Source organism: Cryptomeria japonica, chromosome 4 (assembly GCF_030272615.1).
Source record: "Cryptomeria japonica chromosome 4, Sugi_1.0, whole genome shotgun sequence".
Taxonomy (NCBI): Eukaryota; Viridiplantae; Streptophyta; class Pinopsida; order Cupressales; family Cupressaceae; genus Cryptomeria; species Cryptomeria japonica.
The window spans coordinates 566,717,694-566,733,816 of record NC_081408.1 but is presented as its reverse complement, the minus strand read 5'-3'; positions in this window follow the sequence as shown (position 1 = coordinate 566,733,816).

Genomic DNA, 16,123 nt, shown 5'->3' with positions numbered 1-16,123 from the left:
CCTTGTCATTGTGTGATCCTTGTCAATATGTTAACGTTAGACATTAATGCTCGAGTGGTTCACTCATTTGAAATGATCTTCTATTTGGGCTTACATTCTTGATCTCAGATTCAACTATGTGCCCTGGACATAAGCACTGGTCTATTGAAGCTATTCACTATTTGTTTAGAAAATAACCCATATAGCAAACACACCATGATTGTTATAACTTGTATAAAAAATTAGAAAAATAAAAAAGAAGATATATATACTACTGTAGTCACATAAATTTGTCCATTTAATTAAATGAATATTTCGTATTTATTTGATTAAAAATCCACTAGCCATCAGTTAATTAAATTAATATTTAATTAATTCATCTTCAAACATTCTCCTATTAATTAAATAAATTATTCAATTTATTTTAATTTATTCATTCAACCAAAATCACAAATCAATTAAATGAATAAATACTATTTATTTAATTTAATCCCCCTTTTTCCTCTTTTAAATAAATTAACATTTATTTAAATCATTTATCCCCCCCCCCCCCACTTGCATTTTCCTACAAATACAACTTGCACACATTTATTGAAATAAATGAATTTTATTTTAATAAAAATCCTATTTTCCCTCACCCACCAAACCCACTTGCATTCCTAAACCCCTTCTAGATTCTTCTAACCCCTTCCTAATTAACCTAATCCATTCCCTAATTATTGTCACATTCTTAAGCAACTTTAAGTCACTTCTCAAAGACTCCAAAGTCTTTGAAAAGCATTAAATGCTTTGTGTGTTCAACAATTTAACCTCCAAAGTCTTCCAAAAACTACTAATGGCTCTTACATGACCATTTATGGCTCTTACATAACCATTTATGGTTATTTCAACTTGCACTAATGTGTCTTCTCAAGCATTTATTGCTTTGACCATGTTTATCCCTCTTGCCTTTGCACAAGAGTTTGTCCATTGGATAAAAGCTTTTATTCTTTGAATAAAGAGTTTATTCATTCAACTAACCTTAACCTTAACTCTCAAAGTCATGTCAAGCATTTAATGCTTATTCCCTCTCCTCTCAACCTATCTCACATTGACAATTGTCATCTTGAGATTGGGTTGAAAGCCCTCACATGGATCTCAAATCATTCAATCCTGACCTTTGTTGAGATTGTTCAATCTCAACCATCCATTGCTCCATTTTTCCTATAAATAGAGCTCTTTTCTTCATAATCCAGATCTTAAAAACTTGTATGCATTTAAGCTATAGGCATTTTGAGAGAGCATTTTAGCATAATCAACTAATAATATTGTCATTTTGGTTAAAATAAATCATTTTAGTATCAATAGCATAGTATTTGCTTTTTATTCATATTTAGAGCAAACATTTCAATCTCAAACCTCCATAAGCATCCATAGTGCAAAAAGTTGCTGAGAGCTACACTATTTTGGAACTTGGAGAGGAGAGGAACAAGGGAGAAGAAACCAAGAGCATGTTAGGAGGCATTTGGAGATGCCTCATCATATTTACCTTCTTAGTTAGATATTTTATCATGCTTTTGATATCTCTTTTGATATGCTTGTGTAGGAAAGTATTTTGTTTGTGATTTCTGACACTAACGATTTCCCTTTTCTTCTTGTTTGTGTCTTGATATCATTGACTAACCTTCCCTTTTCCTAACTACCAGGTGGCATTAGGACCTTTGAAGAACTAATCCAAAAGTTCTTGGCACATTACTCTCATAACATTGAACGTGACATCACCATGGCTGATCTGTGCAACACTAAAAAAAAACCAGGTGAACTATTCTCAGTATTCCTACAATGATGGCGTGAAATGTCTAGCAGACGTTCTCTTCAGTTACCTGAACGAGAACTAGTGGAAATATTCATTTCCAACTTAAACGAAGAAATGGAATTTCACCTGGATGTCAAAGACACATACTCTTTTAATGACATGATCACCAAGGGTTTGAAATATGAGCGGGCCCTCATCAAGAAAGGACTTATCAAAATCTATAATGAACCAAAGGATGGTCCTCGCCCACGCTTCAATAGTGATAAACCAAGCTTCTAGAAAAAAAACAAGAATATCGTCAACGATGGGGTTGTGGATGCCAGAACTATCAAAAGTGCACAACCTGTGGTTTGGTTTGCAGGACATAATCCTCCACCTCAGAAGAACACAATTGTTCCTTCAAATCAAGGTCGCATCACATCTCACAATGAACCTAGACCTCATTAGCAAAAACAAAAATGAACATACACTCCCTTAGGGGAACCCATCGAAACAGTGTTGCGACAACTCATTTTTCAAAATTTGGTCACTCTACCTAAAACATCAAACTATGAGCCTCAAGTCAAACCTGCATGGTGGAGAGATACTAAACATTGTGATTTCCACCAAGGGAGAGGACACAAGACAAGTAATTGTCACCGATTAAAAGATCTTATTCAGGATCTTATTGACCGAGGTGAAATTGAAATCGAAGGACATGACCCAAAAACAACAAACAATGATCATCTGATGTTCAAAAATCCACTTCCATCACAAGATCAAAGGGGTCCTTCCACTTCTAGGAGAGGCACTGATACCACGGATTATACGCAGGCTGCGTATAATTATACTGTAAATCACTTGTATGATGCCAGTGAACAAATTGCAACTATAACCATCAAGAATCCCAACTCCAATTGCAATGTTGTTACACGTCACGACAAGGTTACCATAAAGGTAGCTCCACAAGGCACCACCTCCATACCAAAGCAGTACAATCTTGTGGAACAATTAGACAAAACCCCTGCGCTTATATCCATTTTAGAGCTATTACACCTATCTCCATCTCATAAAAAAATCTTGGATCAATCTCTCCAAGAGGTGTCAGTCCCTGCAAACTTAAATACAGACCAATTTCAAGCCATGGTTGGAAGTCTAAAGTCATCCCCTTGTCTCACTTTTTCCGAAAGTGACAACTCTTCCTTCTAGCAACCTCATAACGCCTCACTACACATTGAAGGATTTATCAACCAGCATAGGATCAAGCGAGTCTTGATCGATAATGGAGCAAGCCTGAATATTTGTACACTCCAGTTGGTCACAGCATTGGGATATGCAATAGAATCCATGGATCCTCGCAAGAAGATCACAATTAAGGCCTATGATGATGCAGAGCGTTCCTCCAAAGGAGTGGTGGTACTACCAATCCGAGTGGGCCCTGTGGTAAAACACATCATTTGTCAGGTTCTGGACCTTCCTCTGCCATACAATCTATTATTAGGAAGACCTTGGATACATGCCATGCAAGTCGTTCCATCTACCTACCATCAATGTATCAAGTTCCCACATAACGGTGTAGAGATCACAATCCTGGGCGATGCAAATCCCTTTGCATGTTGTCATAATATCAGCCATCAACCAAAGATTACCGTTCCTAATAATAGAGAAGACATTTCCTCCACATCATATATAAGTCCAGCCTCTCTTGCCAGTTCGAACACCACTATACCCAAGCAAGAAAAGCTTAAGATGAAAATAGCAGAGGAAGGTCCTCGGGAATACAATTTGAGTCAACTCTTTTGTGTGAGACAAATGCCCACTTCTCCTAGAACATATGGCAAACCGCAGTATTTACTCCAGCAACCCCTGATCACGCCAGCATGTGCTTTAACGCCTTTCATCCTTGGAAAGAGTCAAGAAGAAGAAACCTAAGATGAGGACTTAACGGAATGGATCTATAAAGATCCTATCACCACTGATATACCACAAACTACACTTCCCACAGATCAATATGGCAAAGGCCTTCTCATTATGCAAAGAATGGGGTATGATGGTCAGAGCACTTTGGGATCTTGCAAACAAGGAAGACATGAACCTCTGCTGCCAGAATTAAAGCCCAAAGGTAATACAGGCCTAGGCTTTGAAAAGGAGATCTTTCCTAAGCTCCGATTCAAAGGAAAACCCAACAAACCACTATATCAGCCTATTACAAAGAGGACACCTTTCATTATCAAAGCAGTATCAAACACCATCACAACTGCCCCACCGAGACTCAAAATCCCAACACCACCATCTCCAATGCCAGTCATCCCACCAATCAAACTAGTAATCCCATCAGCATCAACAATACTATCAATAACACCATTAGTAGCAACAACTGTATCAGAACCCGCAACAACATCTACAACACCAACAGTTCCAGCAAAAGCGTCTGAGTCAACACTACCGGTACTCCCTGTATCGGATTCATCGATCCCCATCATCCTTCCTCAACACCGATCACTTCATCTACAAAGGTACATCAACAAATCACACCCGCAGTGTTTAACACAACGGACATCCCAGTATGGTATAGTAATTGGATGATGGAAAGTGATTTAGAGACCGACTCACATGAATGGGAATTTGATTCCATACAGCTAAACACTTCAGATTAGGAAGACACATCACTACCTCCACCCCACAAAGACATCCCTGTTTACGAAGAAGCACAGATAAAGACCTCTTGGGTTCCTGAGCTGGAAACTTCTTCCACAGACCCTACATCTCATCCTATGCCTGATTCTGACAGGGAGAGTACCATCAACGACCTTCACCATAACGTCTTAACCCTCACTGATACATCTAACGAACTTAACCTAATCGATGAAGTAATGCCCATTATCCATCCTGAACTCATTGAATGGAACCAACCAAATCTCCCATGTCTTGACCTCTTCCAAAATGATGAGGCCATCATTGACTTTTTGGAATTAAGGGATAACTTGCCAAATGGGGATCACAAAGCTAGATTCGCCATAGAGCTTAATAGCGCAACATACTTCAGGGTGGATGCCAAACCTTTCAGCTGCAAAAATATAATAATAAAACATGGATCTTCTAGTGAAAACCACACCATGGCACTGTTTGATCCAACAAAAGTAAAAAGAAATAGTGTATCCTATAGTGAAAACCTCTCTGAGGAGCTTGAGGATGAAGGGTTTGACATTCTCCCTACTAGTACACAACAGGAACGATCAATGATTCTCATCGAGGAAACCAAAGAATACAATGTGGGGACTCCTGAAACTCCTCACCTCATACATCTGGCATCTCTTTTAACTCCAGGGAACAACCCAAGTTTGTAGAGTTCTTTCAAAAGCATCAGATCAACTTTGCATGGTCATATGAAGACATGACTAGACTTGATCCTAATTTAGTCATGCATCATCTCACCGTAGTAGAAGGAGCCAAACCTATCAAGAAGAAGCTTTGCAAGATGCATCCTCAGATTGCAGTACTAGTCAAAACAGAACTCAAGAAACTCCTAGATGTTGGTTTCATTAGACCAATTGATTATGCAGATTGGATCTCCAACATTGTTCCTGTCGGCAAACCAAAAGGGGGCATCCGCATTTGTTCTGACTTTAGAGATCTGAATAAGGCATGTCCTAAGGATGACTTCCCCCTACCAAACATCGACATCATTGTGGACCTAATAGCAGGACATGCCATGCTTTCACTCATGGATGGCTTTTTAGGGTATAATAAAATAAAGATCGCACCAGAGGATCAACATAAGACAACCTTCACATGTCCATGGGGCACATACTACTGGAATGTAAAGCCTTTTGGCCTAAAGAATGCAGGAGCAACCTATCAATGAGCAATGACCACCATCTTCCATGACATGATGCATACTATGATGGAAGATTATGTTGATGATTTACTAGCAAAATCACTCACTAGAGAAGGTCATCTCGACATATTAGATAAAATCTTTGATAGACTGGAACAATATCATGTTCGACTCAACCCAAAGAAATGTGTCTTTGGAGTAACCTCCGGGAAGCTTCTAGGATACATTGTCTCAAGTAAAGGTATTGAGGTCGACCCAGCAAAGGTAAAAGCAATCATGGACATGCTACCACCAAAGAATATCAGTCAGCTAAGAACAGTACAAAGACGGCTACAATCCATTTGAAGATTCATTGCACAACTGGCAGATAAGTGTCATCCTTTTACACACCTGTTACACAAGAACATCCGCTTTCAGTGGGATGCCAGATGCCAGCAAGCATTCTAGATGCTCAAAGACTATCTCATGAATACACCGTTGTTGATCCCACCAGATCCAAGTAGACCTCTACTACTCTATATATCGGCAACAAGTACAACATTAGGTGTACTATTGGCACAACATAATGCAGAAGGGAAAGAGTGTGTTGTTTACTACATCTCTTGTACACTGGTTGGCTATGAACTCAATTACACACCTATTGAGCGAGCTTGCCTAGCAGTAATCCTGGCAGCAACTAAACTGAGGCACTATTTGTTAACACACAAGGTACAACTCATTGCAAAGATTGATCCACTAAAGTATTTACTCAGCAAAGCCGCATTGACAGGCCGCTTGGCCAAATGGGTGATGATTCTAAGTGAATTTGACATCGAGTATGTTGACAGTAAAGCTATCAAAGGACAAGTCATTGCAGATCAGTTGGCCGAAGAACCACTCATAGGCGATCATCCTCTCATTTCCAATTTTCTAGATGAAGAGATATTCATGATCACAATAGCACAACCATGGAAACTATACTTTGATGGTTCGTATACTAGGCATGGCTCGGGGGCAGGCATCCTGTTTATCACACCTCAAGGTGATAGCATCCCAAAGTCTTACAAGCTCACATTTCCATGCACTAACAACATAGCAGAGTATGAGGCCTTGATCACAGGACTCAGGCTAGCTGTACATCGGAAATTACAAGAACTACAAGTATATGGCGACTCACAACTGGTCATTCGACAAGCAATTGATGAATATCAGACCAAGGATGATAAACTCATGCCATACAAGCAAATGGTGGACAGTCTAAAGGCATCATTTACTACAATTACCTTTGAGCAGATACCAAGAGATCAGAATTGAGTTGTTGATGCTATGGCTACTATCGCATCTCTCCTAGATCTTCCGTAGAATTCAACACGCTATGAGTTCTTGGTAGAACAACTTTGGATCCCCGCTTATGATATCCCCGAATCCGAGATGATATGTCGCCTTGTCGGTTCTGAATCCCCATGGTACGGTGAGTTTTACACCTATCTCCGTGATCACACCCTTCTTACTAACCAATCGAATAACCAACGTAAAACCTTCATTCGCCAAACTGCTCGATATACCATTATTGCTGAAACCCTATACCGACGCAGTCTTGATGGTACTCTCCTTCGATGTCTGGAACAAGACGAGATAACAAAGGCCTTGGAAGAGGTACATAAAGGAATTTGTGGAACTCATGGAAGCGGTCCGTCACTAGCCAAGAAACTCATGCGCACTGGATACTATTGGCCATCTATGGAAAAAGACTCATACTACTTTGTCAAAAAGTACAAGAAATGCCAAGTTCATGGCGACCTGATACATGCACCGGCACAAGAATTGCAACCAATCATGACACCATGGCCTTTTTGTCAATGGGGCCTTGACCTTGTGGGTAAAATCCATCCATCTTCATCCAATGGCCATAAATTCATTATTACCGCCACCGAATACTTCACAAAGTGGATCGAAGCTGTTCCACTTACCCAAGTTACCGGCAAGCAGATTGCCTCATTCATCCTCAATTACATCATCTTTTAGTATGGTGTACCCATGTCCATCATCATAGATAATGGTCTTCCTTTCAAGAATCAAGATGTCCGTGAACTCTGTGAGAAGTTTCACATCCAACACCGCTTTTCCACTCCCTATTACCCACAAGGCAATGGTTAGGCTGAAGCATCAAATAAAAACATATTGAGAATCCTAAAGAAGACAGTCAATGATGTCGGTCATGATTGGCACGTTCAATTGATTCCAGCACTATGGGCATATCGAACTAGCATTCGAACCCCTACAGGCGCAACTCCCTACTCACTGGTCTATGGAGCAGAAGCTATCTTACCTATTGAGGTTGAAATACCATCACTACGGGTTTCCTTACACAATCTCATTGATGATGAAGCATACAGAGTATCACGTCTTCAAGACTTAGAGCCACTTGATGAGAAATGACCAGCTACATACAATCATCTCAAAGCCTATCAGCAGCGCATGAGCCGAAGCTACAATCATCGAGTTAGGCCTCGTACATTCGAGGTAGGTGATCTTGTTCTTCGAGAAAATCCTCATAACCAACCCAACCAAGAACATCAAGGAAAGTTTGAATCAAATTGGCTGGGTCCATATGTCGTCACTGCTGTATTTGGGTCCGGAGCATATCAGTTGGCTACGTCAGAAGGAGAACCACTAGCAGATCTGATCAACAGCATGCACCTCAAACAGTTTTACACATAAGCTGCACAGAGCATCAGGCTCCCATATATACTGGCAAAAATACCAAAAAAACATCCAGATAAATGTCCTGAAGAAAATACAAAAACATCAAAATAGTAAAGAAAAATCATGCATCCAAACGGTGAACAACCACTCCGGTGGCACCTTGGGTAAGTACGATGGTGAAAACATGGCAAACAGGTGCCACTCGTAAAAGCTATGGCTCCATTGTCTTTCAGGCTTGTTGCGATCACATTCCTTCATACACACATCCATCCACCCAAACCATGGCTTATTATTGATCTGCAATCACGAGATAGTGCTTCATGTGTCTTGCATCCCACTTTTTCATAGTCATGTCTAAACTGGGGGCAATGCCCTTAACCTATTGATGGAAGTGGATTCTACATTGTTTTGTGATTCATTAAAGTTCTTCATTCAAAACTATCTCACAAATTCCAAAAACATTCAAAACAATCATCAAAATACCAAAAACATTCAAAACAATTCAAACTCCAAAAACATCAGAAAACATCAAAAATCAAACAAAAACATGGCAACACCTTGTCCATACTCATCAGCACAGATACCAAACAAACATTGAAAAAATCCTCGCACGATGATCACTTCTCAAAATTGACCAAAACAATCGACATCAACAATCAAATTGTCTTCAACGAGGATGCATCCTTCCTTACCAAAACAAAGACAAAGTGACATTTTCTTTGACAAGAAAATTGTGTTAAGCTATCAAATACTTGGTTAATTTGTGAGTAATTCATTCATCTATTTATATCGGGATTTTTTAGCATTGTTTGTGTATCATCTGTGCATTATTTCTGATGAAGTACTGGGACATGTACTAATGGTGTCTACGTGGGAAGTTATCTAAGCTACATGATCTTATGCAAAATGCAGTCATAGATCACTACGGCTTGCTGACTACAGCGTATACCTCGACCATATGAGCATGAACCATTACCAAGGATCCATATTCTTTATTCTTTATGTACATACTGTTTGCATACAAGAACAATGCTCCTTCTTTGGTTCCTACCTCAATCAAATTGGATAAAGGTTTTGTTTCTTATTAAGGTATGAACTTGTCTCGGGATATGATCAATTCAAGATCAAGGAGGACGATCCAAGTCATGCATGAACCAAGATGATCCTTGTCTATTCCGCAAGCAATACTCTGGTCGACTTGACCCTTATATCAAGTCGTTTGTATTAACTTGCTATATCAAATCCATGTAAGAAATACTCAGGTCATCTTGAATCATTATGTTAAGATGCTTGTATTCTCTTCCAACATTTTAAAGCTCAATGATGAAAATAGAGCACTATGGATCATCATTTCATCTCATCTGTTTATATATTGCATTCTGTTGCATATCACCCATCCATTCACTCATTCATATGTATGATTTGTATGCAAATATGAGCAAGGTTAATATGAACAGTTATGTGAAAATTAAGTTGGTCTTGGATACAATCACGATCGAGTACTCTGATACATCATCAATGCATCATGCAAAGTCTAAAAAACCTTGCATTCATCATGATCATATCATCATTACATTTAGTTGCATTTTGCATTAAGTACATTCATGTCATTTTAATTGAATTGCATATAAGTTCATTTAGTTTATTGACATTAATCTTCATTAATCATTTGCATCATTGCATAATCATGATGATTAGATTCATTCATAGGATCCAATTGTCCTTGATTGTATTAACCATTTACTATGCATTCATCTAGTGTTAGTTATCACTTATCATTTCATCATCCTTTATCATCCTTTATTATTTATCATTGCATACATTCATTTATCTATTCATTAGTTAAAAGGTGCATTCATTCATCCATTATTAAGTATCTTATTATGCTCATTTTAGGATTCATTTTACATTGCATTCATTATCCCTTTTTAATTGAATTAAGGTGCAGTTATTAAAACCATAAGTTGTAGTATCATCACATTCTCATTTTTACTTAATCATATTGTAGGCATTTAAAATCATAAAATCATTTGTTTCCAAAACATTGGTTCATACCATTTATATATCCATTATACATATGCATTCTGTAGTCACATAAATCTGTCCATTTTAATTAAATGAATATTTCGTATTTATTTGATTAAAAATCCACTAGCCACCAGTTAATTAAATTAATATTTAATTAATTCATTCCCAAACATTCTTCTATTAATTAAATAAATTATTCAATTTATTTTAATTAATTCATTAAATCCAATTCAAATCAATTAAATAAATAAAATCTATTTATTTAATTAAATCCCCTTATTCCTCTTTTAAATAAATTAAATAAAACATTTATTTAAATCATTATCCCCCCCCCACTTGCATTTTCCTACAAATGCAACTTGCACACATTTATTGGAATAAATGAATTTTTATTTTAATAAAATCCTATTTTCCCTCACCCACCAAATCCACTTGCAAAATCTAATCCCCTTCTAGATTCTTCTAACCCCTTCCTAATTAGCCTAATCCATCCCCTAAATATTGTCACATTTCTAAGCAAAATGGAGTCACTTCTCAAATGGCCCAAAGTCTTGGATAACCATTAAAGGTTTTCAACCTTCAACCACTTAAATCCTCAAAGTCTTTGAAAACCATTAAAGGCTTCCAACTTTCAACCACTTAATCCCCAAAGTCTCCAATAACCATTAATGGTTAACTCAAACCCTCCCACATGGTTAAAACATTTGTTTTGACTCAACCTCTACCCAACCCAAGGGTCTCATCAAGCATTTAATGCTTTGACCATGATTATCTCTTAATCATTTGCACAAAGGTTTATCCTTGCATTAACTCCTAATCCAATGGGTAATCCTAATTTAGACTTGACCCTTAGCCTTTAGATAACCATGAGGTCTTCTCAGGCATTTAATGCCTCCAACCTCTTCTTTCAACCCAACCCTATGTTGACATTTGTCACCATTTCATTGGTGCCAATTGTGCACATGGATCCCCAACTTTCAAGCTTGACCCTTGATTAAACCCTTCAATCCTGGCCATCCATTGCTCCATTTTTCCTATAAATAGAGCCCATTCCTTCATAATCCAGATCCTGAAAACTTGTAAGCATCTAAGCTATAGACATTTTAGAGAGCATTTTAGCATAAACAATCTAATCTTTTATCTTTTTAGCAAAATATATCATTTTAAGCATAAAATAGCTTTTCATTTCATGTTTGGAGCTATACTACAATCTCAATCCTCCATAAGCATCCATAGTGCAAAAAGCTGCTAAGAGCTACACTATTTTGGAACTTGGAGAGGAGAGGAACAAGGGAGAAGGAGCTAATCTCATGCTAAGAGATAGTTGGAGATATCTCATTGTCTTACTTCTTTAGTTAGATTCATTAGCATGTTTTTAGTGTCTCCTTTGGAATGCCTTCATATGTTTTAGTTTTTGATTGACTAACGCTAATATTTTGTGTGCTTTTGTGTTATTTGATCTTAGACTAACCTTGTGCCATTTAGGAGGGCATCATTTGGTGAACCCGACGTGAATCGAACACGCAACCTTCTGATTATTTTTTTTGAAATTAACATTTTGCTTGTTGAAATTGCCACACAGGTCGCGCTTCGGCGCTATTGAACGCGTTTTAGCGTTGTTGCAACAATTTCTTTTAGCGCTGTTGACCCTAAAATAGCGCTATTGAAAAGGTTTCAGCGCTATTGACAACATTTCAGCGCTATTGTCACAGTTTCAACGCTATTGACACACTTCCAGCGCCTTTGTCTTCTCAGATTTTTCTCTTCTTTCAGCGCTACCGTTTAAATTAGCGCTTCTGCTCACGCAGACTAGCGCTATTGTATGAATCAGCGCTTCTGCAAAAACACAGAATAGCGCTATTGCGACAGAGTGTTGCCCAAATTCACTTTGTAACCAAAAAATCAAAATTTAGGCTTGTGGAAGCCCCCCCTTTGAGCATTGATTTTATTAACTTGTTTCTTTTCTTTGTGCAGGTTAACAACCCAACAAAAATCACAAAAATTTTCATTTAAGTGCTTAAAAAGAACTTAAAAACACAAAAAACAGTTTTTTTTTTTTTGTTTTCTAGTTAGGCCTCATTTTCTTTGGTGCTTAAAATTAACAACGCAACTTTAATTTCATTTGCATCAATTGGGACTTAAAAAGCACAATCCACACTTCAATTTTTGGTGCAGTAAAAAGAACAATCCACTTGTCTTGATTTATTTTTGACAAACAAATTTTCCTTCAAAGCAAAACGTGTTTTTCATTAAGTTGACCAGGATTTTCAAAATTCTAGATTACAAAACACATTGCCTTTGAAGTTAAAAAGAACACCATGGCTGTTGGAGCAACATCTCCAAATAGTTAGATCATCTTTGCAAATGTTGGATTAAAAGGAACAAGTGAATTTCGTGTTTGGCACACTTGTGCACAAAAGTCAGTCGAGTGGACCTACTTCTAACACACACTATCCTCTCCCTTGGCTCTCGTGGTCCTAGGTGCAAGAGAAAAGTGTTAGTAACGCTCACATTTTATCTTTTTAAGAGAGGCCTGCCAAGGGATCGATACTCTTGGGAATGACCTCGAGCGGTAAATCCTTCGAGCCGCTATAGAAATCAGGTGAGAGCAAAAGTTGTAGCCTTGGGTATAGCTGTTCCTACAGTGTAACTGGCCGAAAGGACAAATGGGCCCCACCACCAGTTACAAGGCTCTTAAGTGAGTCACTGCAGAATGAACTTATGTCCAAAAACATCGAACATGACTAAACACCTTTAAGTAGTAGCCCACCCATTCTATTGATTGAGGATATTTGAGGTATAATTTAGTGCAAGAGCATAGAAGGTTTTGCTCCCAAGATACTCACCATACATATTTCCTTGAGTAGAAACATAGCTTTTTGAAAAGTCACTTGTGGCTTGATAAAAGTGGTGACTCCCCCATCATAGGGATCATCTATTTGTTATGCTCGTGCAAGACTTAGTATATCACATCCTTACCTGCCACAGCGGGATTCATAAGGTATGTAGTACCAAAGTCGAAGAAATATCAAGATGTGGGCTAAATTTATCACAACTGGCCATTTGACCTTAGGGATAAAAAGTGTTTGAAGTATGTTCATTTTACAGACCTAGTGCAAATTGAGCCGACTTCAGGCTTTGGAAATACATCTTAAAATACGTCTAAAAGAAAGGTCAGAAACAAGTCCAAGGATTGGGTTGATCTAGACCCATACTCATTTGTGCCTTTGAGGCTACAATCTTGTGTTTGTGTGCTTGCTTTGTTTTCTTGTCAAAGAAAAATCAGAAAATCAATCCCAAAAACACAGTATTCATCCAACATTTCTCAAAAACAAACAAAAATACCAAAAACAAAGTGCAAACAAACAAAGAGTCAAAATTTATGACCATTCTTCACATCTTGCGAAAGAAGAAGCGTCATCAGAATATCACCTTGAAAAGGAGACCACTAAGCTCAAAGGCTTTAATCAAAAGGAGAAAATTCTTCTATCTCAATAGACAAATTTTTGTCTCACATAGAATCTTTCTACATCGCATGCGTCTATACCTTCAAGGTAAAACAAACGAGTTTGATTCAGAATCATTGAATCGTAGAGATTTTATGCAATATAGAGCTCTGAGTTATCACAAAAATCAAGGAGGAAAGATTAATCCCAACTTCTTCCCAAACATCTGTATCACCTACAACACACCTCGAGAAGTACCACCAACACCTGAAAGGGGAGAAGAAGAGTTTATTCCATTTGTGACACAAAGTTTTTATTGAAAGATTGAAGTTGAAAACAAAAACATCCATCATCTCATTCATACATCATTATTCCATCATCAATCCATCCCAAAAATTCTCAAAGCATTAAGAGGTTCTTGTCCCAAATTCTCTTTTAGATATTGTTTGAAATCAAACACATCACATCACTTTTTAGATTGTTTCTACATCTAGGATAAGCTCATCCTAAGAGACACATCTACGCAGGTTAAAACTAGTGCATGAGTGAATCCTCTCATTGCTAGGTAGTTAAATCTGTAACACATCTCAGATTTCTCTACACCTTATCACATCAAATCTTATCAAAACAAACAAGCAATTTAAAGAAGGAATTTCGGTTACATCTACCTTAGAGTGCTAGAGATCTACATACAACACAAATCACCAATCATCAATCTTTCATTTCATCACCAACTCATCATCATCTTCAATCAACTTCAAAACAAACTTGCAAACTGTTTATGGTGAAAATGGATAACCATAACAACAATATTGAAAGGCTAAATGAATTCAACCACCAAACCCTAGCCTAACAACAACAAAGATCCACCATAACATATGAAGATTACCTAAGACAATGCAAATAACTCAAAATCACAAAGATTATACCATCACATGTCCAATAGGGTTTTGATCTCCATTCTTCCTATCTCCATTGATCTTGCTTGATATATTTGCTCTCAGATTTTTATATGCACAAGAGCTCAACAAAGAACAGAATGTGGTTGCAAGTAGGATTGTAGTGTAGCCAAGTCCTCCAAAATTGTTGATTAGTCTGAGTGATTAGCTTGAGTGATTAGGCTGAGTGATTAGGGTATTAGGGTTTGACAATGAAGGAAGCATCTCCTTAAATAGAAGACACTATAAGAAATGGAGGGTTAAGATTGAGAGGTGTAAAAAGAGAGGTCGGCTAGGATTAGAGGGTAGGTAGAAGAAATAGTAAAATAATGAAAGAGGTAGGTAGTGTATGAATTAAGAGATGAATGACATGTGTCATGTGTAGAAAAAGATAATGAATTAATTAAATAAATAAAGATTTATTTAATTAATAGAAGAAATAGGACAATTAAATAAATAAAATATTTATTTAATTTAGGAAAAGGATAATTTAAATAAATAAATGTATTTATTTAAATGAGAAATAAGGCTAGAAGAGGATAAATGAATTAATTAAATAAATAAAGATTTATTTAATTAATAGAAGAATTAGGCTTAGATAATTAAATAAATAAAATATTTATTTAATTAGACATGACAATTTTGAGTGTCTACATTTTGCCCCTCTTTGAGACAATGCGGCTTGTCGCGTTGTTTCAAAGAAGATAAGATGAACTGATACAGAGTTGCCCCAGAATGGGAATGATATGCCCCCTCGAGAGATTGGATGAAAATGTCTGAAAAGATTGCAGACAATCTCTCGATAAAAAAGAGAGAGTAGAATGGACTGACCGGATAAAGTGACAAAGTCACAGGATGAAGAATACTGACTCGGGAAATGAAGGCGAGGGCTAGGGTAGGCTATAAGATAGACCACGGGCAAAAGACATCCTCATTGTCATCCACACCCTTACAAGATCACATTGCAGAGCGAAAAAAGAGCAGCAGCAGTCAGCAGCGATGGCTTTGGTTCATAGATTTGACCGCGTTTGCCGATTCCAGCGACCAGCAGAGGCAGGAGAGCCAGTGAGTACCCGAAAACCTCCTCTTACTTTCACACATTTCAAGTTTTGTCATTAATACATGCTAAGTAGCAATAAATGCGCTAGGAATAGGATAGTTGAAATATGCAAAAACGCGGAACCGCGTCTGTGTCAGTGCCAGGCGCGTCTGTGTCGGACAGGCGCGTCTGTGTCGGGTCCAGGCGCGTCTATGCCTGGAACCGCGTTTGTGAATGGTATAGGCACGTATGTGTTCAGAAAGCACGTCTGTGTTGCAGAAGTGCGTTTGTGCAGTCTATAAGCGCGTTTATGAGTTTAAAGCGCGTTTGTGTGTCAAAATGCATAGGTTTAGTCTTTTTAAGTCAAATCGGCAGTTCTGTGATGAACATACGCTG